Here is a 25,246-nt window from a genome sequence, read left to right on the forward strand (position 1 = left end):
CAGTCAACTTATTAAGAACGGAATTTTCAATATTGAATATTAAAAAATAAACGTGTTATAATGATGAAGAGGTAAGTAATTAAATATGAAATATGTAATATTTTTCGTATTCTTACATTAACGGTAGGTTTTTATGCTGATTACGACGTTTAAAGGAAACTAATATTAACACATCAATAAGTAGTCGTGAATTGGAACAAGTATAAATTTAAAAAAATTGGAAAAGTAAAAAGCACTAGTTCGAGATAACCAACTTTCCGCACGCTAAACAGCTACGTAAAGTAGCACTTTTTGAGCAACTGTATTAAAAAAATATTATCTTAAGCAAAAACAGAACTGACTTCAAAACACATTTTCCCGCCATTATTTTAAATACAGAAATATGAGCTAAACTATGGCTGTACCGATAAAAGATAATGGTTGAGATTCCACCAAGATCCTATCATCAGATCCTATGTTTACGACATTCGGAACTAATGTAGTGAATCATCATCATCATCATCTCAGCCATAAGACGTCCACTGCTGAACATAGGCATACCCCTTGGACCTCCATACGTGCCGGATGGTCGTGGTGGATGGGGGTCCGGATGGGGGTTTAATGTAGTGAATATCCCCATCTATTATACAGGGTGCTTTTGTCATCACTCACCAAACACTGAGGGGTCATACTGAACAACTTTTACGATGGGCCCAACCCCGAAATCGCGAAAAAATATGACCAGCAGCAGGAACCCAATTGGTGAAAATATCTTACCTCTGATCACAGGCTTGATGTGGTTGATCATGCCATCCCTTGGGTACTTTGATGATAGGATTCTTACGTATCTTTTTAAATCTTTCGTCCATTCAGGAACTAAAAATACAAGAGTAAAACACGGACATGAATATATCGAGGGATGGACAAACCCGATAAATTGAGATATTATGTCAGTTAAATAGGAACTCTACGCCCATCAGTTTTAATTTCAAAAAACCCATTTGATTTTATCGGGTTTTACCGCCCGCCCCTCGATATAGATGGCACGTGGGCGGAGGTCAGAGGATCTTGATAGAGTTGAAGACAAACAAGCGTCTGCTTCTTCGTATCGCGTATATTGGGAAAGTAAGACAAGTATACAAATACTATATAATGTTTACATAATTTCAACTTTAGTAATGGCTTCCAAAGCGATACAGAAATGGTTACGAGTATATTGTAAAATTTTAATTACCTCCTTTTTTAACGCAATTATGTGGTATTTTATGATTCGAAGGATCTTAATTAATTCAAGAGATTCACTCACACAATTATCAATACACCTTATAATTAGAAGTATAAATTCACTTATCTAAGGGCTCATCTTATGGCTCCTCTACATGATGGGCCAACGCCGGCCACTCCAAGGGACGCAGGCATGCGGTACAATGAGATAGCAATATCACTTGCTCCCTCTAACGCATAAATGCGTCCCTTGGAGTGGCCGGCGTTGGCCCATCGTGTAGAGGACCCATTAGATGATGCGAGAACTCGCATGCAACGTCTGCACTCTTTCTTTGGTTGGGTGGTTCTGGGTTTCTCCTTGATTAAGAATCTTTAGAAATAATAAAGTTCTTACCCTTTTTTCTGTCTTCTTTTTTTTGCCTCTGGTAATTATCTGGATTTTCTGTTAATTTTAGGTTTAAATATTTAAATACATAATTATTCTTACTCTATTTTTATAGAAACTATAAACGGAAATAGAATTTTCAATCACATTCAGGAATGCCGGTAGGTATACGGACGACTATTTGTCTTACCCCTCACAAAAAAAAAACCCTTTCAAAATTACAATTCTTACCCCAACCAATCTTACATAATTTTTTTAAACAATCACACTTTTTTTCCTGTTGCTCAGATATTTTTTATGCGTTTTTAATTGTTAAAGTTAACAAAACCTCACTTTTTGTTGAAAAATCTGTGTTAAAATTTTTAATAAATGATGCACTGATATATTGTGTGTGTTATTGTAAACGCGAGTTGTGAAGCGTTGATGTATAACTAATATTGTGTGTGTTATTTTATTAATTAGCTTCCTTCGGTTATTCTTTTTTATCGTTTTATGTACTCACCATCCGAATCTGAAAAGAAACAGCATTTTTATAACAAAAAAAGGGATTTCCAAAGTTTGCGCCTATAATATAACAAATAAATTATAAAATAATGATTATTTGTTTTACAAGGGGGGTAAAGTTCTTGTTTAACCTCTCGTGCTAATATTGATACCCGAGCAAGCGAAAGATTTCAAAATTGAACCACGGGCGCTGTGAGTTAACCGATTAACCGGTTAAACCGTTAACCCTGTGTCAGATTGTACCTACTGGTAACGATGGTATACAGGTTTAACCGGTTAACCCGGGTTAGTGGGATGGTGCAAGTGGCTCTGCCTCTTGGTTCGTAACTATGGCAATTTTATAATCAAGGTAGAAAAGGCGTAAATGACCATTGATATTAGTCACTTGCTGCTTTTTTTACTTTGTATTATAAGGTATATGGAAAGAATGAGTGAAAGAAGGCTAACAAAGAGAGTGTATGAGGGAGAAGTGGAAGTGGGAGTTGGAAGGGGTAGACCTCGGCGGACTTTCTCTGATCAGATCGAGAAATGAAGAAAGGCCAGGTCAAGAGCACCCTAAACCGGCGAGCGTGTATGAGGAATGTTATGAAAGTGAAGGAAGCGGAAGAGGTATGTCAGGATCGTAGCGAGTGGAAATCCGTGGTCTCTGCCTACCTTTCCGGGAAATAGGCTTGAGTATAGATATGTGTGTATTATTATATGAGTGTAAGTAGGTACCGCTTAAAATACATGTTTAAGAATTATAAGAGTGATATTTAGGTGAATAAAATTTCTTCTTTACCTTCTCGTACATAAGAAATTTGTTCTCCACTAGAATCACCATCTGCAAAAGTAGAAAACAAAATAAATATAAACAAGGTGATTGTTAAGTTCGGGACACACTTATCCCACGTACGCAACGCATGACATGACATGTTTCTAAGCATACAACTTTCAGTTCAGATTGTCATAATGCATTGCATACGTTGCGTACGTGGGATAAGTGTGTCCCTGCCTTAATAATAAATAGTGTAATTTTTATCTACCTTCAACTGGCTTAAGGAGCCATTTGGGGCTAGATTTTACTTTTATTTAAATACCTAAATATACAGAGTATAGATGTCGCAGTCGGATCGTATAATCCGCCGTATTACATTACGGCTAGCCGTTTTCAAAAACAGGGGCGTTTTGAAATACGGCGGTTTAACGATTAGCCGTATTGAATGCGGCTGAATGAGAATCCGCCGGAATGTATTCGGCGCCATACGTTCTTCAACACGGCTAGCCGTAATGTAATACAGCGAGTCATTAGCCGCCGCTTTGACAGTTTTTAGTTCCCATTTTTAACACTCGTGGCGCTGCCTGACAAACGCTGGGGTGTCCATCAAATCTGGAGTTTGTCGGACTGTTTCTTTTCAAAAAAAAATTTCCTTCGCAACTTAACTAGAGGGAGCCCCGCTTCGCGGGGCTCCTATTTCTGAGCGGTTTGCCCTTCGGGCATCTGAAGCTACCTAACGAACCTAACCTACCTACCTATTGATTAAGTGAGACGTCCGTGAAAACATTACACTTTGGGGAAAAAAGCGTAGGTAGGTAATTAGGTTAGGTTCGTTAGGTAACTTCAGATGCCCGAAGGGCAAACCGCCCAGAAATAGGAGCCCCGCTTGCGGGGCTCCGTCTATTTAAGTTGTGAAGGAAATGTTTTGGAAAAGAAACACATGTAGTGCGGTGGGACCATGGTAGAAATAAATTAAATTGCAAACATTGTCAAACTCCGGTTACGTAGGCGACCGAAAGAACTGGTCACTCTACAATGTACGATGCGGCTAAACGTGGGCCGCCTTATTGAAGAACGTATCGCAGTGACAATCTGGCTAATCGTCGAACCGCCGCATTTCAAAACGCCCCTGTTTTTGAAAACGGCTAGCCGTAATGTAATACGGCGGATTATACGATCTGACTACGACATATATATGACACTGTAGAAAAGGTATGTACAAGTATATTTACAATAATTTATTTACATAAATTTACAAATTCCACTGAAGAAGGTAGAGAGGCAATAGAGAGTACTCTCTGCAGGCGGGTGTTATGCCTGGGGACCGAAGTCCATTGAGAGTTGGTCGGAAGTTATATATATGGAAACTGACATTATAACTCCCCGTAAGCGCGATGTAGGTCTCACATACTAATTGCCTTCTAGACGTAGTATCTTCTCAGTAGTTTGTGCGTTCTAGCTCCCTAACGCCATCTGTTAGATTATTGTGGCACGGCGTTGGCAGTGACAGCTAGAGGAGACGCCACAACACCGTAAGATTGTGAACCCGTTAGTTTATAATCTAACGTAGGTTAGGTTAGATTATAATCTCCCTGCCGTCACTTTATAATCTAACTAGCGATATTATAAACTGACGAGTGTTTATAATTTTACGGTGACATATATATCTAAAACATGGTACCCTTTACTTAAATGTAGCTACTTTGAGAGGTTTACAAAAATCTATCCATTTAACTTTGTTAGATATGATATTACATAAAAAAAATCAGCATTAAGTACATTAAATTAAAGTTCCGTAGGTTCAGCCAGCAGAGTTTTTTTGGAAAATCGTAGTTCTTTTTTAGACCTTAATATGGTTGCCAAAAAATAATGGATAGCAAAAATGAGGCCTTTCTCTGGTAAATTCATCGATTTGAAACCTGATTAAACTATCTATCTATCTAACAAAATTCTAAAACGCTTTAACTAACAACTTCGTATTATTAGATTGCCTCATTAAAAATGAAATAATAAACCAAAGAACGAAAAAGAACGTAATAATACCGGTATTTTAGTATGTAGAAAAAACCGGTATCGAGCCTTGATTTTATGTTTGAGGGAACTCATCGATTACTTTCCTTTTTTTTAACTTAAAACAAATTAAAATTCAATAACATGATATCCGCGGTGTCGAGCACGCACAGTCGCACACCGATTACGTTCAGTGAGAGTGACAGATGAATCTGAACTTACGGCGCCTTAAATCTAAAAGCCTTTCACTATGCCCGTCACTTTCGCACTTACATTGTTAGAGCGTGACAAGCGATGAAAATGCGAGAATGCTACCGCCGCTAGACTCGTTAAATTAAATGGCAGACATTTTTGCAAGTAAAATTATTGCGTGTATAACGAATTACCTTTTTTCATTAATGGCCTAGGTCCATTATATTTGCTGCCGTTTCTTTTCATCATTCCTCCTGCTGTGATATTCTACAGATATTTGCTGGGTTTTTGAGTAACATTTTTGACAGCAGTCATCACAAATGAGGTACTTATTGAGGTACGTTTTGTTATTCTTTATTTTGAACTAGCTATTAGAGCTAAAGTGTATTCATCCTTCCATGTCCTATCATGTAAACAAACTCTTCTCGAAGACGTTATCACACTTTTCTCTGGGATTACACAATAATCATCACTAAAGATCGTGTTGTATACTTAAAGAAACTCACAAGGTGGTGAAATCAACCAAATATTTAAACATTGAAAAATATCTATTTTAAGATTTTCATCAATATTCGCTACAAAAAACTCTCGTCGGCTAAAAACATCTGACATTAACGATGTCTAGATTGTCTATGAATCGTATTCTTGGAACGACACTCTGACGTCACGTTTGTTTACATGATAAGACACGTAAGAATGAATACACTTTACATACTTATTGCCCTTATTGGTTTTAATTCTTGTATTTTGACGGCCTCCTAAGTCCTAACTTAGCGGTAATGCCTGTCCTGTTTACTAAGCAGGAGTTCACGGGTTCGAATCCTGGTAAGGGCATTAATTTGTGCATTTATCATAAATATTTTGTTCGTAAAACATAACAAAATATACCATTACTATTTATAAATGCAGATCACCAATAACGATGACAAAACGACTCAGAATATACCCCTGAATCATGATCGATTGTCTCTCTACTTCGCGAGTTTTCGTCAATTTACGTGACTCTTTTACCAAAAGGCGAAAGTTATATAAATTTGTACCTCATTCTAAGTGTAATAAAGTCGAGATTTGAATTATAGGGTCGGTGTAGTTACATCGTTTTAGTTGAAAGTTGAGATAAGGTATTAAAAGTCAGACAATGAGGGGTCTATTGTCGACTCTTGGACGTAATGATAAATAATAACGTTTACTTTGTTTGAATTGCGTCGTTCAAAGGTACAGTCAGCTGTGAAAATCGGGGAAAAAGTTGAGAAAACTGTCGTAATTTCAAATATATAAATATTTTGACATTTTGTTAAATATAAAATAAAATAAGTACATATTATAGGATAATTTACACCGATCGACACAAATAAATCCGTGAACTAAGCGACTTAACTGTTCAATTAGCTTTAATTTGAAAAGAAATTGTTCCTGTAACTTTAGAGATAAGGAGAGACAAATTTTATTTTTCCTGCATGTGTATAACTTTATGACCATAATATATAATTAATATCGGATCAGCTCGTTGGTACAGTCGACTTCAAAGATATGTTTACATTACCATAAAATTGCATTGTTACCCAACTTACATTATAGGTCTAATTTGGCCTGCATGACCGATACATATATACTAGTTTACAGATGTAGTACATAATTGTTATCCTTCGTATTTTCTCGGAAAAGTTCATATTTGTCATGCTACTTCAATGTCTTCAATCAATCTCAGTACTTTTTGTACCGAGACTGTCTGAAATAGGAAGACACGTTCGTACGTTTCAGTGAAAATACGAAGGAAAATAATTATGTAAGTACTACATCTGTAAATAATTGCAAGTTATATAAAAGCTTGTAAAAAACACAAGCGCTCTTGTCTTCAATAAGTTTTTGGCAAATATTTCATTTTTGGTACAAGCTTTTATCGCCGACTGTTCTTTTTTTCCACAGGCAACTAATACTCATCGAGACAATTCTAAAAACCCCAAACACAATTAGATTTCGTTGTTTTATCACAGAGTTCCTATGGCCACCTCCGGTTTCCATCATCAGATCAGCTCGATGACACCATAATTTTGCATTGTCACCCGATTTACATATGTGTGCAAAATTTCAGCTCAATCGGAAACCGGGAAGTGGATCAAATTTAACTTGCAAGATTTGATTACAGACAGACAGACAGACAACGGTCTGAAAAACTAAATAAAAGCTTGTAAAAACAAGACACAAAATTGTCATAGACGACGAACTAAACCGCCACTACCGCCGTACGTCAAAAAATTAACTTTCAAGTTTGAACTCTGTCATACTCATAATATATGAAGGTGTCATTTACCTTGTCACTTTGTCTCATATAAGACGATGGCGGTCAAAAGGTTAAAACTGTTTAAAAATTCCCGGAATCCAACATTTTGAGAATCAACATTTTGGGAATCCAACATTTTGAGAATTCAACATTTTGAGAATTCAACATTTTGAGAATTCAACATTTTGAGATTCAACATTATGAGAATCCAACATTTCGAGAATTCAACATTATGAGAATTCAACATTATGTTCCGGAAGGAAATAAGGGTCTTCCGCAATGATAATCTTCCCAGTAACTATGAGGAAAACATGCGCATCTCGCCGAACGGCAGAATCAAATAAACAGAAAGATTGTGCAATCTGCTACGTGGGGTAAATGGACGGTTGTTGACACTGGAGGCCGATTCTAATTTTGGAATTTGTCATAGAAAATTAGCAAGGTAAAAGTGGTCACTCCATATACGTATGTATGGAGTGAGCTAAGATTCCTTTATGAATTTTTAAAGGTTTCTATCTTATTACGCTATTTGGTGCGCATGCGATACTTAATGACTTTAATAGATATTTGTTAAATCAAAAACCGTAAATTTCAGCAGAAATATTGTGCACATATTTAGTTTTATGCTTAACTCATTAGCATCTTTCCTATAACATCGCTAATAAAATTACAAGAATTTGGACCCTTTTTTGCATAAATTGTTTATATAAAACATTTTAGTACGAGACAGGGTCGTTAGCTTTTAATGTGTTGTCCATAAAAGTTCTTTTTCTGTCTGTTTGACCCAAAAAACTAGTTCTAAAACAAAATATCCGGCCAGCAAGAGGCACGCTTACCCCACATCATCTCGCATAACAAGATTGTCGACGGTCTCGGATCATTATAACAACTTCATCGCAATAGCAGCCTTCGCAACATTCCCGTTTGAGATACCGAAAATTGACACTGTTTTTATTTTCTTGGCTGTAAATACTTTTCGCTACACCAGCAGTCCAGCAAGTAAAGACTCTCTTTATTTTTGAAAAAATGAAGATAAATTTTCATTCTGCTAGCCTATCCTATCCATTTTCAAATTACTTTTAAATGGATGCAAATTTTGAAATGTTTCGTCATTATTAGCAGGTGGAATTTACTTTTTAATGATGATTTTGAATGATAAATAATCAACAACGTTGGATTTCATTTATAATCATTTCATTTTCCGCGCGTTATCCCGGCATTTTTGCCACGGCTCATGGGAGCCTGGGGTCCGCTGGACAACTAATCCCGAGAATTGGCGTAGGCACTAGTTTTTACGAAAGCGACTGCCATCTGACCTTCCAACCCAGAGGGTAAACTAGGCCTTATTGGGATTAGTCCGGTTTCCTCACGATGTTTTCCTTCACCGAAAAGCGACTGGTAAATATCAAATGATATTTCGTACTGTAACAACAAAATTTTAATTCTTCATTTTTTTCAATATTGAACAGTATGTGACCCTGACCCATATTCGTTTGATACCCTTAACGCCATCTAGCGAGCTCAGTCGATAACAACATGGTCCGGGTTGCTAGATTAAAAATAATTTCGGTGCCTTCCTACATTTTTGGTTTTTTTAATCGCAGGTCGTTGTAAATTAAAATTGTCTTCAAATATTTTTTTTATTCGTCGGCGCGTTGTATTCAATATTATTCTAAGCAAACTAAATAGGAAAGAAAGCGTTTTTTTTTTTTGTCAAGTCATGTGGTGTTCGGCCGAGCCCCGTTCGGACTCTGGTAACCCCGTCGTTTGATCTGTCACCGATGGCTCGCCACGTAGAGCCGTTCTTTTTGGATTTGGAAGAGATCGTAGCAAGGTGGTTCGTTTCCTTTGCCCAGCGGCCTGGTGCTGTCTGATGGCTTCTACCTATATCGCGGTTTAAGCCGCCTAATCCTCGTTGGATGTGAATCGTCCTGGAAATTGAAGCCCCGGGTGCATTGAAATTATGCAAGTCCTTTCCTACGCCCGCTTATTGTCTGCCCCGGGGTTTCAAGATTTACCGTCTTTATTACGAGTTTACGGGGTGGCCTCAAAATGCCAGCTTCTGCAAGCCGAGCTACCAGTGGCAAGGAGCTGTGCCTGGCATTTCCATACTTCCACGCAGAGGTTCCTGGCCAACGTGGCGGTTGTATTGTTTACGGTCTTTCGAAGTTTTGGAGGTTAGATCGACCCTTTATTTAATATTTATTACTGAACCAGAGATGCTGGTTCTGGCGCCCTCATACCCTTAGTACCTTTTAATTTGTCCGTCAGTAGGCTGCTTCTACCAAAACATTTTTAAAAAGAGTTCGCTATACCCATAACTGTTCCCTCAACACTTAAATAAGAGTCTGATGCTCATGTAATTTAGATAAGAGCTAGTTTACCTTAAGTTCCTGTCATTAAGGCCCTTAAGGCTCTCCGGGTTAATTTTGAAATTATTTAAATAAATGTTTTAATCATATTGTCTAGTTTCCTTAATTAATTAAGAAAATATTCCATATTAATACCCCAAAATAATAGTTGTTTCAGCGGCAGCCCACGTGGGGCAATGTTAGCGAACCTCTTTGGTCACAGTGTGTTAGCTAAAGGGAGTTTTATTTTTGGTAGAAACGGTGCTGCTTGTATTCTTGTATTGTGTTCAGGATAACCGATTATTACCTTTTTTTAATTTAAAATTTAACTATATTACATAACTGTGTAAGTTAATACTGTTACCACATGTGAGCATACTTTTATAGGTTAGGTCATGTACCTACATGAGTGTGGAGTTATATTTATCTATTACTTGCGTTGTACTGTTTAGTACTGTGTAAAGATTATTAATTAAATTGCAACTAGTGGAATAGTGTGTGGAATGTTAAACGTAAGTTAACTTTTACTTTAATTAAAAAAAAATACAAAGGTGTAATGTTAGTGGACAGTTCTGTACCAAGCTGTAAGACTTGTGTTCTTTCAATTTAAGTTTTTTATTCTTCCTCGGTGGGAGGTTACTGTATTTGTACTTACAGCTTGGCAAAAAAGAGTAGATATGGAACTAATTTTTTTTTGCTCTTACAACACTGTTTAATATGTCAGTTGTTAGTATCTATGTTGTCAACAGTGTTAGTTTATTTTCGTATTTATTGTATTGTTTAAATTTATCGTCAGTAAACTGTTGTTATTGTGGCAAATGATGAACAGGACGATCCGAAGTGGCACCCGCCAGGTTATTTATAACGTTTACAGGCGGTGTCTGGCAGAATTTGAAGCCAAAACCTTGTTGTCGGAACTGGACAATGTTTACCAAAGAACGGCTGAGATGACAGGTTTGTAATGATTTTAGAATACTAAAAATGGTGAACTCTGGCGTAATTTACAAAATCCCCGTGTTTTTCAAGCTTTTAATAACTGTTTTCTTGAAAATTCAATCAATCCCAAAGGTTATGTTTTTAAGGTTATGTGTAATATGTTAACCAACCAACCAACTTGGTACTTGCGATTTGCGATATATATCTTTATAATGTAAATGTTTTGTAAATTATATTAAACATGTGACTATTATAACTGTATTAACTAGAAATTATAATTAACTCTTCTTTATATTTATTCAATCAGGTAAATCTGTTTATTCAATCAGATAAACTACTGTAAGGAGAATTGTATTAGAAGATGACCTTAAGAGTCCTTACTCCTACAAACGAGCGTATTTTGCAAAATGCTTCCTTTTTCATTCAAGATTACGACGTAACTATTAGTATTTGTTCAAAAACTGATATCGTATTTAAATAATCATTTCTTAAACTAGGGGCTGAAAACGTTCAAATTTTCATTTTCTCTTTTTGAACCTAAAATAAATGAGTTTTCTTAGGAGTCTTTTTAAAAATTTGCAGTGAGAAGGGTCGTTTCGGTTCTCAATTTTGCAGTAAACAAGAATCATTTGGTACATGAATGATTACAATCCAACTCACCATATCTTGTACGAGGGGCTGACATGCTTAAAAATCGAACTTTCATTCAAAAAAAATGATAAAATACCTTCCGAGTTTTCTTATTTTTTTTGGTGAAAACAGGGTTACATTACATTTTTTTATCGCAAATTGGACTTATATTTTGCCACAAAAAAAATATTTTATCAAACTGTAACTTTATGTTAACTCATTTAAAAAAAATCATAACTGTAGGACCTATCTTGCCGTAAACCTATATTTTTTTAAAAGACCTATAAATCACGCTGCAGAGACGCCGCGCGCTCATTCTCCGCCGAGCGCGCTTAGGGGACGGACCTGTGCTCGATCGTCAGGCGCACGTTGCTTCGTAAACAAACAAACAAGTTCCGAGAAGTGTTGTATACTATGATTAGAAAATCTTGATCCAAGAGAGTACATTTTTTACACCATATTTAATTTTAACAACCGACTCTCGCTTATGTGATAGATTTTCAGTGTTACTTGAATTCTGGTTAGGGTTTGCATTTTTATTATACCCGGACGACCTGGATGATGTCCAGGTTCTCATGATGGAGTCAGGAATTGGTCACCGAACTCCTAATCTACTCATCATAACTCCATCGTGTTTGGGCTCCATAGATTTGCCTTGACGAACACCACGAATCTAGATGAGGTCCAGGTTCTCATGATGGAATCAGGAGTTGGTCACCAGAACTCCTAATCTACTCATAATCACTCTATCGTGTTTGGGTTCATTAGATTTGCCCTGACGAGCATCATTTCTCTAGATGAGGTCCAGGGTCATGAGACCCTTCTGGTGACCAACTCCTGACTCCATCATGAGATGGACACCAGAAGTCCTAATCTACTCATAATAAGTCCATCGTGTTTGGGCTCAATAGATTTGCCCCGACGAGCACCATCGATCTAGATGAAGTCCAGGTTCTCATGATGGAGTCAGGAGTTGGTCACCAGAAATCCTAATCTACTCATTATCATCCATTGTGCTTGGGCTCATTAGATTTGCCCTGACGAGCACCATCTATCTAGATGAGGGCTAGAGTCACGAGACCCTTCTGGTGACCAATTCCTGACTCCATTAATGAGATGGAGTCAGGAGTTGGTCGCCAGAAGTCCTAATCTACTCATCATAACTCCATCGTGTTTGGGATCAATAGATATGCCCCGACAAGCACCATCGATCTAGATGAAGTCCAGGTTCTCATGATGGAGTCAGGAGTTGGTCACCAGAACTCCTAATCTACTCATCATAACTCCATCGTGTTTGGGCTCAATAGATTTGCCTTGACGAGCACTATCGATCTAGATGCGGTTGATACATTATTAATATTATTTTATTTTATATACTTACAAATAAACCTTCATTTGCTTCCCACCTATAAGGATCAAGTAAACCTATAACTCAACTTCGTTCTAAATAAAAACGGAGATACTTACTTCTGTTTTAGACATAAAATCAACTTCAGAGAGTTCAGTAGTTGTTTCATTGTTAGTACTCTCGAATTTATTGTTATTATACAGGGTGGCCAAAAATTAAGTGCTTTTCCGTTGCTGGCAAGAAAATGGTTCCTAAAAAAAATGTACCCTCCCATAGAAAATGGACTAGCCAAAATCTATGAAACAGTCAATTTTTTTTTTGCGATTTCGGTGTTGGTCCCATAATAAAAGTTGCTCAGTATAATCCCTAAACCTCCCTGGCAACGGAAATGCACTTATTTTTGGGTACCCTGTATATGCATACAGGTATACCTGATATACTATTATTTAATATAATCATTTCTTTAAAACATTTAATTATTCAACTTCCTTGGTGAACTTACTTGACTTCATGGATGAATTTGTCACAATAATTCCATGACATAGGTAAACAATCATTTTTAGGCTTCCGTAGCCAAATGGCAAAAAACGGAACCCTTATGGATTCGTCATGTCTGTCCGTCTGTCTGTCCGTGTATGTCACAGCCACTTTTTTCCGAAACTATAGGAACTATACTGTTGAAACTTGGTAAGTAGATGTATTCTGTAAACCGCATTAAGATTTTTACCCAAAAATAGAAAAAATCTATAATTTCTGGGGGTTCATACTTAGAACTGAAACTAAAAAAAAATTTTTTATCAAACCCATACGTGTGGGGTATCTATGGATAGGTCTTCAAAAATGATATTGAGGTTTTTAATATCATTTTTTTCTATACTGAATAGTTTGCGCGAGAGACACTTCCAGAGTGGTAAAATGTGTCCCCCCCCCCTCCAGTAACTTCTAAAATAATAGAATGATAAAGCTAAAAAAATATATGATGTACATTACCATGCAAACTTCCACCGAAAATTGGTTTGAACGAGATCTAGTATATAGTTTTTTTTTAATACGTCATAAATCGTAAACCGCTATTTTATTAAGTTACTGGCTGTTACGGAACCCTTCATGGGCGAGTCCGACTCGCACTTGGCCGCTTTTTATTTACTCGTCGTTGGTTATATATTATCTCAACACATACACTCTATTGACTACTACCATGCTTATAAAATAAAATAAAGAGTGCCAATATAACGTTAAAATAAATTTACTTGCAAATTAAATTGAAAAGTATCAAAATTATTCTCGTCTGCGTTGAAACGTGCATAGCTTTGCCGGCGCTCGCGTACCGAGCGCTAACGCCATCTATCGAGTGTTATTTCGCAAAATCGGTGAACGCTCTAAGGAATAAGGGCTCTTAACAATGCTGTGTTTGCAACGCCTGGAAAACGCCGGAAGGGGCGTCCAAAAAAGGAACTGGACAATTTCGACCTGTGTGCCATTAGGCAAAAGGTTCAATTTTTTTACACGGTGAAAAAACAGGTATGTGAAAAAACCTTACAACCTTAATTAATATGTATCTACACTATTATAGCATTCAATGTAGTATAATATAATAAAATTTACCTTTTTCAATTACACAGGTGCCAACTCTAAGAAGTCTGCTTCCGATAGTGAAAGAAGACCTGGGCTTTGATGGTAGCCGGGAACACCTGAGAATAGTACTTCATGCTCTTCGGTTCAATCTTGCTGCATCACGATAACGCCTCTTCACATACGTCCCTCAGAACAAAGGCGTTCATTGAGAAAGCTGGGATAGAAATCTTACCACATCCACCCTACAGTCCTGACTTAGCTCCCTGCGATTTCTTTCTGTATCCGGTGGTGAAAGAAAAAATAACAGGGAAGGCAAGTGCTGAGGAAGCCGTGGCTGCATATAAAGAAGCAATTTCGGACCTATCTGATGAAGACTGGCAAAAGTGCTTCCAAAGTTGGTTCAGACGAATGGAACTTTGTATAGAGAGTAATGGAGAGTATTTTGAAAAAATGTAAAATAAATAATACTAATATCTTCAATAGCTTTTTTTATGTCAAAATTTATTGAGTGACCTACGTAAATGATCATATTAGATTGATAACTGTTAGATATAATTTGTGGTTACTTATTTTAAAATGTGTTTTTCAATTAAAAGACGCATCAATATTGTTTACCTTATTTCTAATGCTAATAAAAACGAGTTACGTTTACCTGGGATCCACTATCACAAATACTGGAAATTGTGAACAAGAAATTAAAAGACGTTGTGCTGTAACACGATCAGCTGTGGAGAAGCTCACGAAAATATGGAAAGATCGCCGAATAACCAAAAACACAAAGGTTCGACTCATGAGGTGTTTAGTATTTCCAATTTTCTTGTATGGAGCTGAAACATGGACAATCCGTGAAAAAGATCGCAAGAAGATTGACGCACTTGAAATGTGGTGCTGGAGACGGTTGCTGAGAATAAAATGGACGGCTCGCCGTACTAATCTCTCCATCCTAAAAGAGTTAAATGTTAAGCAAAGACTTTCGTCGATTGTGCAAGTGCGAATACTGAAAATGTTTGGACATATCATCCGCAACGAAAAGTCGATAGAGCGGTTGGTAGTGCAGGGTAGAGTGGAAGGTCAACGTTCTCGTGGCCGATCTCCTACAAGGTGGACGGATCTCATAAAGTCCACGACGAAATGTTCCCTGACTGAGGCTGCTCGGAGTGCCACAAACAGAGAGAGATGGAGGAGTATCGCAACAGCCACAATAAACATAGAAAAGGACAACCCATAACCACGACCACTCTGACAAGAGTGTACGACTAAGGAGGAGGAATAAAAACGAACATTACAAAAACTCAAAATTTGTATTTCCAGTACCTACCTGCTGATGAGAGTGGAGTCCACTTTCTTGACTTACCTATATTATCCAAAATCAGTTCCGACGTTGTCAAATATGGGGTGTGTGCAAATTTGGCATTCGAATAACCAATAGTCATAACTTTTGGGAAGAGTCGATACAAACGAGAACATTAAATCTGTCCATGGCCCAAGTATCAATATCTCTAGGTCGTACTATTTGTGTTGCCATGTAAGCGACAGTGGCGCCCCTATTAATTTCTACTCTTTTTTGCCAGGCTGTAGTTGACGGTACACCTGTTTAAAATGTAACGAAATTTTATTAATTATAAATGTGGAGTTGTAAAAAGTTTGAGGGAGCAAATTTGGAAGTTATAGTGAAGTACAGTCAGCAGGTGTTTTCAATTATTAAATTTATTACAGGATGTTTGGAGTTGAAGTTAAAAGTTGAAGTTTAAAATAAATAAAATTAATATTAAATAGTTTCTTGACGTGGTTGGGTACAGTCAGTCACAATTATTGTTGTTGACTTACGTTTTTTTTTTTAAATAACTTACCGTTATTCAAATAGCGGTTTACCTTTAAGGTCGAATCTTATTGTAGTAGTTTTAACAATTGTTTCGTACGGGAGTTATGTTTATTACCTACTTTTCCTTATCTATTATCTCGACTTAAACCGAGTTTTTCCTTATTGTTGTTACTTTAGATGGAGTAAATATTTACTTATTAGTTAATTATCGGTGATTGCGCGTTTTTTTTTTGTTGATGTTCGGTAGGAGTTTTTTTTGTGTTGCGTGCAGGAGTTTTGTTTATGTATTACTTACTTTCTTTCGATCGTGTCTGAGCAAACGTAACTCAGGCACGTGGTTTGTTTGTTGTTGGGGGGCGAAGAGGACGATTTAAAGACTCTTCGCGTGTTTACCGGGGTGCTGGCGTTTTAAACCAGCATTCCAAACGGCACTGGCTGGTCGGGTTTTGGCGGACTTTAAACCGTCAAGCTCTTAATAGCAGTGCCTTCTACCTTGTTAACGCTTTGCGGTATGACTTAAATCATATGCGTGAACGTTAATGTTGATGTTAGGGGGTTGTTATGTGGCACACGCCTTAAAGCGTTGTCCGCAAACATCGGATTTTTTTTGTCAGACTGACAGACTTGCATTGCCTGAAATGGAGCCTGTACAGTCGACTTCCTTGTGTGTCTCGTGTTGTTTCGAACGTTACCGTCTGCCTGTCGTTTAGACACAGCTGGTCAATGTATCATTGTGTTGTGTTATTGTCTCATTTCCGCGTTCAGACCTGTGACGTCTGACAGTCACGGCCTGATATGCGCGCTAGGTATATTTAGCGATGGGCGAGTCGAGTTATCTGATTCGAATAATCCGAATCAACCTACAGATGAGTTGATTCGAATCAAGACTATTGGCAATCCGAATCAACTCGGCCACTAAACTGACTGGTAACTTGGTATCGGATCCGCTAACTCGGCAAATGAATCGCCAATTCACCAACTCTCCGAGCCGAGTCAAGGCTACGCTAAGGCCATTCAAAATAAACCTTAATTCGATAGCCCGAAGGTTCTTTTCACAACAACTGCCGCTTGATTCGCTGTTTCAATCCGAGTTGACGGGTACTATGACCATTCAAAAATAAACCTTAATTCCATAGCCCGAAGGTTCTTTTTACAACAACTGCCGCTTGATTCGCCATCCCGAGTCGAGTTCACTGCTAGTATGGCCATTGAAAAATAAACCTTAATTCGGTGCCTTGAAGGTTCTGTTTACAACAACTGCCGCTTGACTCGTTTGCGGCTCCGCGGCCCGTGACCTGGTCGCGAACCACGCAAACCGTCGAGTCGAGTCAGTTCGAATTTCAACTCGGATCAGTGGCCGAATCGATCCGAATGATTCGAATCGAAAAATAGTGGACTCGTCACATCGCTAGGTATATTTGAATTAGTTGTATTAGTTGTAGTAGCAGTCACCGATCTTAGTTAGTAAATTTCACTTGGCTATATGCCGTCTTCCGCTGTATCTCTTGGACGCATAACCCGCGGCCTGGGCCGTTCGTTATGCCACCAAGGAATATACGCGATGCGACGTTTCGTGATAATGTAGCTTAGAGCTTTACTTGCGTACGTCAAGTCTTTATAAAGTAAGTCTTGTTTAGTGCGTGGGTTCGATTTTTTTTTGTTAGTTAGTTTTTTTTAGCGGTAGGTAATTGTCTAGGTACTTTCCGCGGGTGGTTTTGCGAGCTGGGGACCAGCTCAAAATTTTGCCGTAGTCAAAATTTTCTTCGGGAAGGGGAGCACTGTAACAACAAAATTTTAATTCTTCATTTTTTTTCAATATTGAACAGTATGTGACCCTGACCCATATTCGTTTGATACCCTTAACGCCATCTAGCGAGCTCAGTCGATAACAACATGGTCCGGGTTGCTAGATTAAAAATAATTTCGGTGCCTTCCTACAATTTTGGTTTTTTTAATCGCAGGTCGTTGTAAATTAAAATTGTCTTCAAATATTTTTTTTATTCGTCGGCGCGTTGTATTCAATATTATTCTAAGCAAACTAAATAGGAAAGAAAGCGTTTTTTTTTTTTGTCAAGTCATGTGGTGTTCGGCCGAGCCCCGTTCGGACTCTGGTAACCCCGTCGTTTGATCTGTCACCGATGGCTCGCCACGTAGAGCCGTTCTTTTTGGATTTGGAAGAGATCGTAGCAAGGTGGTTCGTTTCCTTTGCCCAGCGGCCTGGTGCTGTCTGATGGCTTCTACCTATATCGCGGTTTAAGCCGCCTAATCCTCGTTGGATGTGAATCGTCCTGGAAATTGAAGCCCCGGGTGCATTGAAATTATGCAAGTCCTTTCCTACGCCCGCTTATTGTCTGCCCCGGGGTTTCAAGATTTACCGTCTTTATTACGAGTTTACGGGGTGGCCTCAAAATGCCAGCTTCTGCAAGCCGAGCTACCAGTGGCAAGGAGCTGTGCCTGGCATTTCCATACTTCCACGCAGAGGTTCCTGGCCAACGTGGCGGTTGTATTGTTTACGGTCTTTCGAAGTTTTGGAGGTTAGATCGACCCTTTATTTAATATTTATTACTGAACCAGAGATGCTGGTTCTGGCGCCCTCATACCCTTAGTACCTTTTAATTTGTCCGTCAGTAGGCTGCTTCTACCAAAACATTTTTAAAAAGAGTTCGCTATACCCATAACTGTTCCCTCAACACTTAAATAAGAGTCTGATGCTCATGTAATTTAGATAAGAGCTAGTTTACCTTAAGTTCCTGTCATTAAGGCCCTTAAGGCTCTCCGGGTTAATTTTGAAATTATTTAAATAAATGTTTTAATCATATATTGTCTAGTTTCCTTAATTAATTAAGAAAATATTCCATATTAATACCCCAAAATAATAGTTGTTTCAGTACATAAGTTCCGAAAAACTCATTGGTACGAGTCGGGGTTTGAACCCGCGACCTCCGGATTGAAAGTCGCACGTTCTTACCGCTAGGCCACCAGCGCTTCGGATTTGATTTATAATGTTTTCAGTTATTATTTTGCTCAAGTCAGACAAGAATCCTGCGTGATGAAACTCGGCCTTAATTTAATTGAAGTCGGGTATAAACCCAAACGGACATTTTACATTTTAAAAGCTAAATAAGCTATAATATCTAATTTCCACGAAAATATATTCCCCACAAAATAAATTCATATTTTAGTTTCCAACCCACAAAATTCGCGAACCACAGTACAGTTCAAAGAGGCTTCCTCGAGGAAATGTCAGAAAAATTGGTGTTGATGTTCACCGCTGCGCCGTTACTTTATTCTCAAACTTGATAAAACTAAATATTGATTTAAAGTAACACTATTTTCACTCATACTTTTATAAGAGCCAACAGGGAGTGGTCATTTCTCCATACAAACGTACTCGACTGTTTCCTCCGTGGGTTTTGATGCTAGAGCAAAGATTTTTTCAACACAGATCAAATATGTAAATATCTGTGTAGGACCGTTTTGCTTTTTTTGATATTTTTGTTTTTTAAGGCGCTATAGCCCTTCAAATATGGCCAAAATGGCCTAATTGACTATGCCGCAATGAGAGGCGTAGTATTCAAAACTGATATCAATTAGCCAAAAAAAGCAAAACGGTCCGACACAGATAATTTCATAATCATTTAGAATTCCAAGTTTGGTTAGGATTGGTTAAGTTTTGGAGGAGGAAACAGTCGAGTACGAAACCTCGATTTTTGAGATTTTTACGCAGGATTTTTCGCCTTGTCCTTATCGCACTAGTTTTAGGAGCCGCTTCCGTTGGCGAGACGGGTACCTAAAATATTTAAAACTCAGCTCCTGTTTCATCTTACGTTTATTTATGGACTGACGTTTCGGACGTGACGTTACGTTCGTGGTCACAGGCAGACTGGCGAGGAATTGTATCAACGTCTTGCTGCGCGGGTTTTGCGAACTACCCGCACTTGATCTTAATTATTAACTTGAACGCTAGGGTTGTAACTTTGCCTACACGCAACACTGACGACATCCGATGGTATGTGACGGGATGTGATTAGTAAAACTTGCTTTTGAGTTTTAGCTTGACTTAACTTAAACTTTGCCACAAACACACAAGTTTGTTAAAATTATTAATAATATGCACAGTAAATTTTATTTGTCAGTGCATACTTTGGGCCACACAGAATTATATTCGAGTAGGTATATATATAGGCAAGGAATTTGGTTTCTGTACTATTCCGTATACTGTTCTTTTATACCTAAGAAAATTAAGATTTTATAATTATTATTGACAAGATCATTATGAAATAATAAGTTGCATGGCAAGGAAAATATCAGATTATTATAACCAGAACCACTTTAGCAATACTTACGCTATTGCAATATTTACCAAGTATTTTGCTTAATAGTTGCTTCTACTCGTAGGGTGGTAGTTATTTGTCATTTTAGAATTTTAACGCTTTTGACTGCACCTAATAAAAATAAAATTTCTTGTCCGTGCTGATATCTGATTGGCGTTACATTGTCATTGAATTTTCATTTCCGAATGCGGTACTTATGTGCATTACAAACATTAACTAGATGCGGAAATTTTACATTTTCTCTCTATTTTCCCCACTTTGAGGTTTGTGCGCTGGTAAACACTGTAAGATAATCCGACGAGTAGATTTTTGTAGGTTTATTTCAGTTTGCTTGTGTATTTTGCATAAGTTTAAGATACACCGTGAGTATCAGTAAACCGGTTAGCTTTACTTTAAATATCGCGTATTCCTGGATGTATTTACGAATTAAACACGTTTTATCAATATTAAAAGTTCTATTTTGTATTCATTCAGGTATCTTCTAAAATAAAAAAATAAAAATAAATACGTGTCTGTCGAGTAAAAATTAAGTTTAATAATTAGCATGCCCATTTTGTGGAAATAGGATGGTTGGAATATATGTTGGATAGTAATTCATTGTAATTGTACACAAAGATTTATTTAATATTATTATTTATTTTTAGATGCATTACATCACATTTATTTAAACTATATTTTCTAAGGCTTGAACAAGATGATTCACTTTCCCTGTAAAACAAACGAAGCAGTATATTTTCTTAATTTAATTGATATTAAATCATTATTTTTAATTTAATGAATGTGTTTCTATTCAATAACATAAAGATAGTTTATTATTCAAGTAGGCATGTTACAATGCGCTTATGAACGTCAAATAAAGCTACACCGGCTCTAACACTAACGACCCACGGACCCGAGTGCTCCCGAGAGTCGGTCAGGGTCTCCGTCTCCGGCGTGTCTTCGTCGGTCGGAGTGGACCCCAAGGGGACCCGCAGGACTCTCAGCTCTGGCTTGCCTTAATTGGCCGTCCAGAGAGGAGTCGTTAGAGCTATATGCTCCAGGGGTGGAAGTGAAAGATGCATAAGACGCGAGTTGGCACAGTGGCTGGTAACAGCCACTGGGTAGAAAGCGGCGCACACCTCTCGACACCCCTGAGCCGCTCACACCGATGTTGCTCCTGGTCGTCTTCGCGACGGCAGTTTCAGGGGCCCATCTAGTCAGCGGCAAGTCACCACCTGCCTCGATAACAGGTTTTAGCATTGTTATGGCAGGTGTCCGGACTTCTCTACAATAGCCCAGTCTCATTGTCCATCCAAACTTCAATCCATAGACCGGTATACTATTCACTTTTTCTACAATAGTCCCAATGCCTGCTGCGACCGGTTCATGGGTGTTTATTGTTGCGCCTGTGAACGGGTTCCAGCAGGCGTTCTACATGACATTAAAGCTCTCCAAGGGGCCTCTACGTGTTGGATCTATATCCCCACGCAAGCCTATCAAAAGACCGGGATTTGTAGGCCCGTGAATTCCAAAATGGAGAAAAATAAAAAATAAATAATAAATAATAAATGAATAATAAATAAATAAATAAATGTTGCCCCTGGTCGTCTTCACGTCGGCAGTTTCAGGGGCCCATCTAGTCAGCGGCAAGTCACCACCTGCCTCGATAACGTGTGTTAGCATTGTTATGGCAGGTGTCCGAACTCTTTACAATAGCCCAGTCTCATAGTCCACCCAAACTTCAATCCATAGACCGGTATACTATTCACTTTTGCTACAATAGTCCCAATGCCTGCTGAGACCGGTTCATGGGTGTCTATTGTTGCACCTGTGAACGGGTTCCAGCAGGCGTTCTACATGACATTAAAGCTCTCCAAGGGGCCTCTACGTGTTGGATCTGTGTCCCCACGCAAGCCTATCGAAAAACCGGGATTATAGGCCCGTGATATCGAAGGAGATACAAATAAATAATAAATTAATAATAAATAATAAATAATAAATTAATAATAAATAAATAATAAATAAATAATAAATAAATAATAAATAAATAATAAATAAATAATAAATAAATAATAAATAAATAATAAATAAATAATAAATAAATAATAAATAAATAATAAATAAATAATAAATAAATAATAAATAAATAATAAATAAATAATAAATAAATAATAAATAAATAATAAATAAATAATAAATAAATAATAAATAAATAATAAATAAATAATAAATAAATAATAAATAAATAATAAATAAATAATAAATAAATAATAAATAAATAATAAATAAATAATAAATAAATAATAAATAAATAAATAATAAATAAATATTATAGGACATTTTTACACAAATCTTATAATTAACATGCATTACGAGCAAATAACAAAATATACAATTTAAATTACCATAGAATTTATGCAATTACATACAGTAGGTATTTTTCTTTATAGTAATTTGATTTTAAAATATATATGTGCATTAAATTTTAGAAATACGTACTTAGTTCTTTCCGAAAACATATCAAATTCTTACAAAAGCAAGAGAAAATTAAATAAATAAATGATGATATATATAATTACCTATATAAATCTGTCTGATTGTTTTGAAATAGGTACCTAAATCAAATATTATGATTTGTTTTCTTACCTGGGCTGTATCACCTATAACTTTACACATAATACAATAATTTTAATTGCTATTTAAGTTAGGAAATTGCATGTAAATTATTTAAGTAGATTTTAAGATTGACTTTGATTTGTATTTGATGAATTAATAAACTGGATTAGATTGCTATTTGTAAGAATTATATGAACTTATATGTATCTAAAATTACAATATTTAAATTAAAATCTTAACTTACTTTTTTTATTGTCACCTTCACTCTACCTGTAAACAGTAAAAAATCATACATATTTAATGTTCCCAGAAATTATACAAAAGACCTAATAGAAAAATTATGTAATATAAGTGTTTCTACACTTAGGTAGCGAGGCAATAGAGAGTAAGAATAGAGAGAGGCTTGGAGACAGAAACTAGGACCAATGAAACAGTGTTATAGTAATGGATCCAATCAAGAGAATAAATTGAGTATTTTTGATGTTTTGCTTTAGCTTCGACGTGTTTTAAAAATAGCAGAAACTAAAAGAAGAACGACCAATCTACTCTAGTAGAAATTTTAGTTGAAATTAGTCTCCTATTCATTATTTTGAAACTTACCTCGTTTATCAACTGTAAATAACAATTAAATTAAATACCCTGGTGACTTAAACTCGCTTGTGGGCAAACAAAAATATTTATTTATTTAATCTTTATTGCACGAAAGAAAAATCCTATAGTACAAAAGGCGGACTTAATGCCATAAGGCATTCTCTACCAGTCAACCTTAAGGCTAAGCAGAGAGATTGTGAGCGTGTAAATATATAGCTGGGGTTCTAAGGTCCACCACCTTGCATTTTGGAGACAAAGCAAACCGCTTGGAACAGGTGTTCCTGGGGATGATCTGAGCCGATTAAGCCCGGTTGCCAAGAGGTTCCACCCAGCAGGTGGGCAGGGGAGGGGGGGAAAAAGTGGCTCCGGCGCGCCTCACTCTAAGCTATATATCTGCATACATCTAGCAAGTATATCAAGTTTGGTGTCTTTTTCGTGTAATTCGAGGATGAAAAAATCATTTCTGTGACTAAATTTTCACTCTTCCATACAAAAAAATCGAGAAATTAAAAATTCCAAAAAAATCTTTTCACTTTTTTTTTCGAAAATCCTCTACAAAATTAAAACTATGAGGATTTGCTCTAGAAAAAAAATACCTGTGAATAGCCCAGTTATCCTACTATATAGAATAGTAAACTTGTTAAACATTTTTTTTTCATAACTCTGATAAAAAAAATGTTTTGTGTCGCGCGGCGTACCTGCATTGTAAGAGCGGTATGCAGCGTTTAGGATTTTTAAGTATGTTTCGATGGTTTCTGATAAGTTGTTATTCTTCTGGTTGTAGAAAATTACTTCTGGACGTGATATATATACAAATATAAATTAAATGTATAAATATAGATGTTGGGAAAACTTTCGCCAATAGAGTTATTATAAATGTGATAAAATTAACAAAGCAGATGTTGGTTAAAATGCGGGTTAAAATACGAGTAAGATATATATTGTTCGCAATTGCCACTATATGCCCATGGGTCCGTGCATTTTAGTTTTTTCTTAACGCAGTTGCACCTCCCTGCGCATTTTGTTTTGCAGTGGCAACGAATAAGCTCTAAACAAGCAGCAGCCGCCGCAGGTAGGCTTGTACATATGGGCTCCCAATAACCATTTTGTTTGGACCAGCTCCAGTCAGCAGGACATGGAAGCTGTTGCTGAGGGGCTATAATCTGTCCCCAAACATAGCCTCCTTGGTAAACTGCACGGAGAATATGTTTACGTAGGTAGCGCATCTTCCATTGGAGGCAGATTCTCTAACTGAAGATTATTTTTTGTAAAAAGTACTTTTCGGCACTCTTTTACACTTGTACTTGTACCTGATCCGAACACTGTAACACAATGCATAGTATCAAAATAATGTCTAAGGACCAATTCACATCTCGTAATTCAAATCTGTTCAGATTTAATATTGTAAGACTCTTACTTGTCATACAAGACAATAACATTTTTTTCCAAAATTGGCTGCTCAATGTTGTTTTGTTTACCGTATTTAAATCCCTCCAGAACATTACAAGGACCACTAAAACCAGGATTGTCAGATCCCTCATATTTCCCACTTTTCTGTATGCTGTATGTCTCACATGGACACTAAGGGCATCCGAAAAACAGAAAGTGAATGCACTAGAGATGTGGTGCTGGAGACGAATGCTGGGCATATCATGGACTGAGCATCAATTATTGAGGAGCTTGGCATTAAAGAGCGGTTGCTTTCTACGGGCAAAACTCGGTACTCAACTTC

At 37.1% G+C, this 25,246-nt stretch overlaps 1 long non-coding RNA gene across 1 annotated transcript; it reads right to left on the reverse strand.

The window, feature by feature from the left end:
* Positions 1-11,164: 11,164 nt before the first annotated feature.
* On the reverse strand, positions 11,165-12,308 carry LOC134675141 (uncharacterized). The gene is made up of 2 exons (XR_010099701.1): positions 12,109-12,308; positions 11,165-11,975 (listed from the first exon to the last, which is right to left on the reverse strand). It is a non-coding gene; the product is annotated as an uncharacterized LOC134675141 (long non-coding RNA).
* Positions 12,309-25,246: the final 12,938 nt, after the last annotated feature.

Source organism: Cydia fagiglandana, chromosome 21 (assembly GCF_963556715.1).
Source record: "Cydia fagiglandana chromosome 21, ilCydFagi1.1, whole genome shotgun sequence".
In the NCBI taxonomy this organism is placed as follows: domain Eukaryota; kingdom Metazoa; phylum Arthropoda; class Insecta; order Lepidoptera; family Tortricidae; genus Cydia; species Cydia fagiglandana.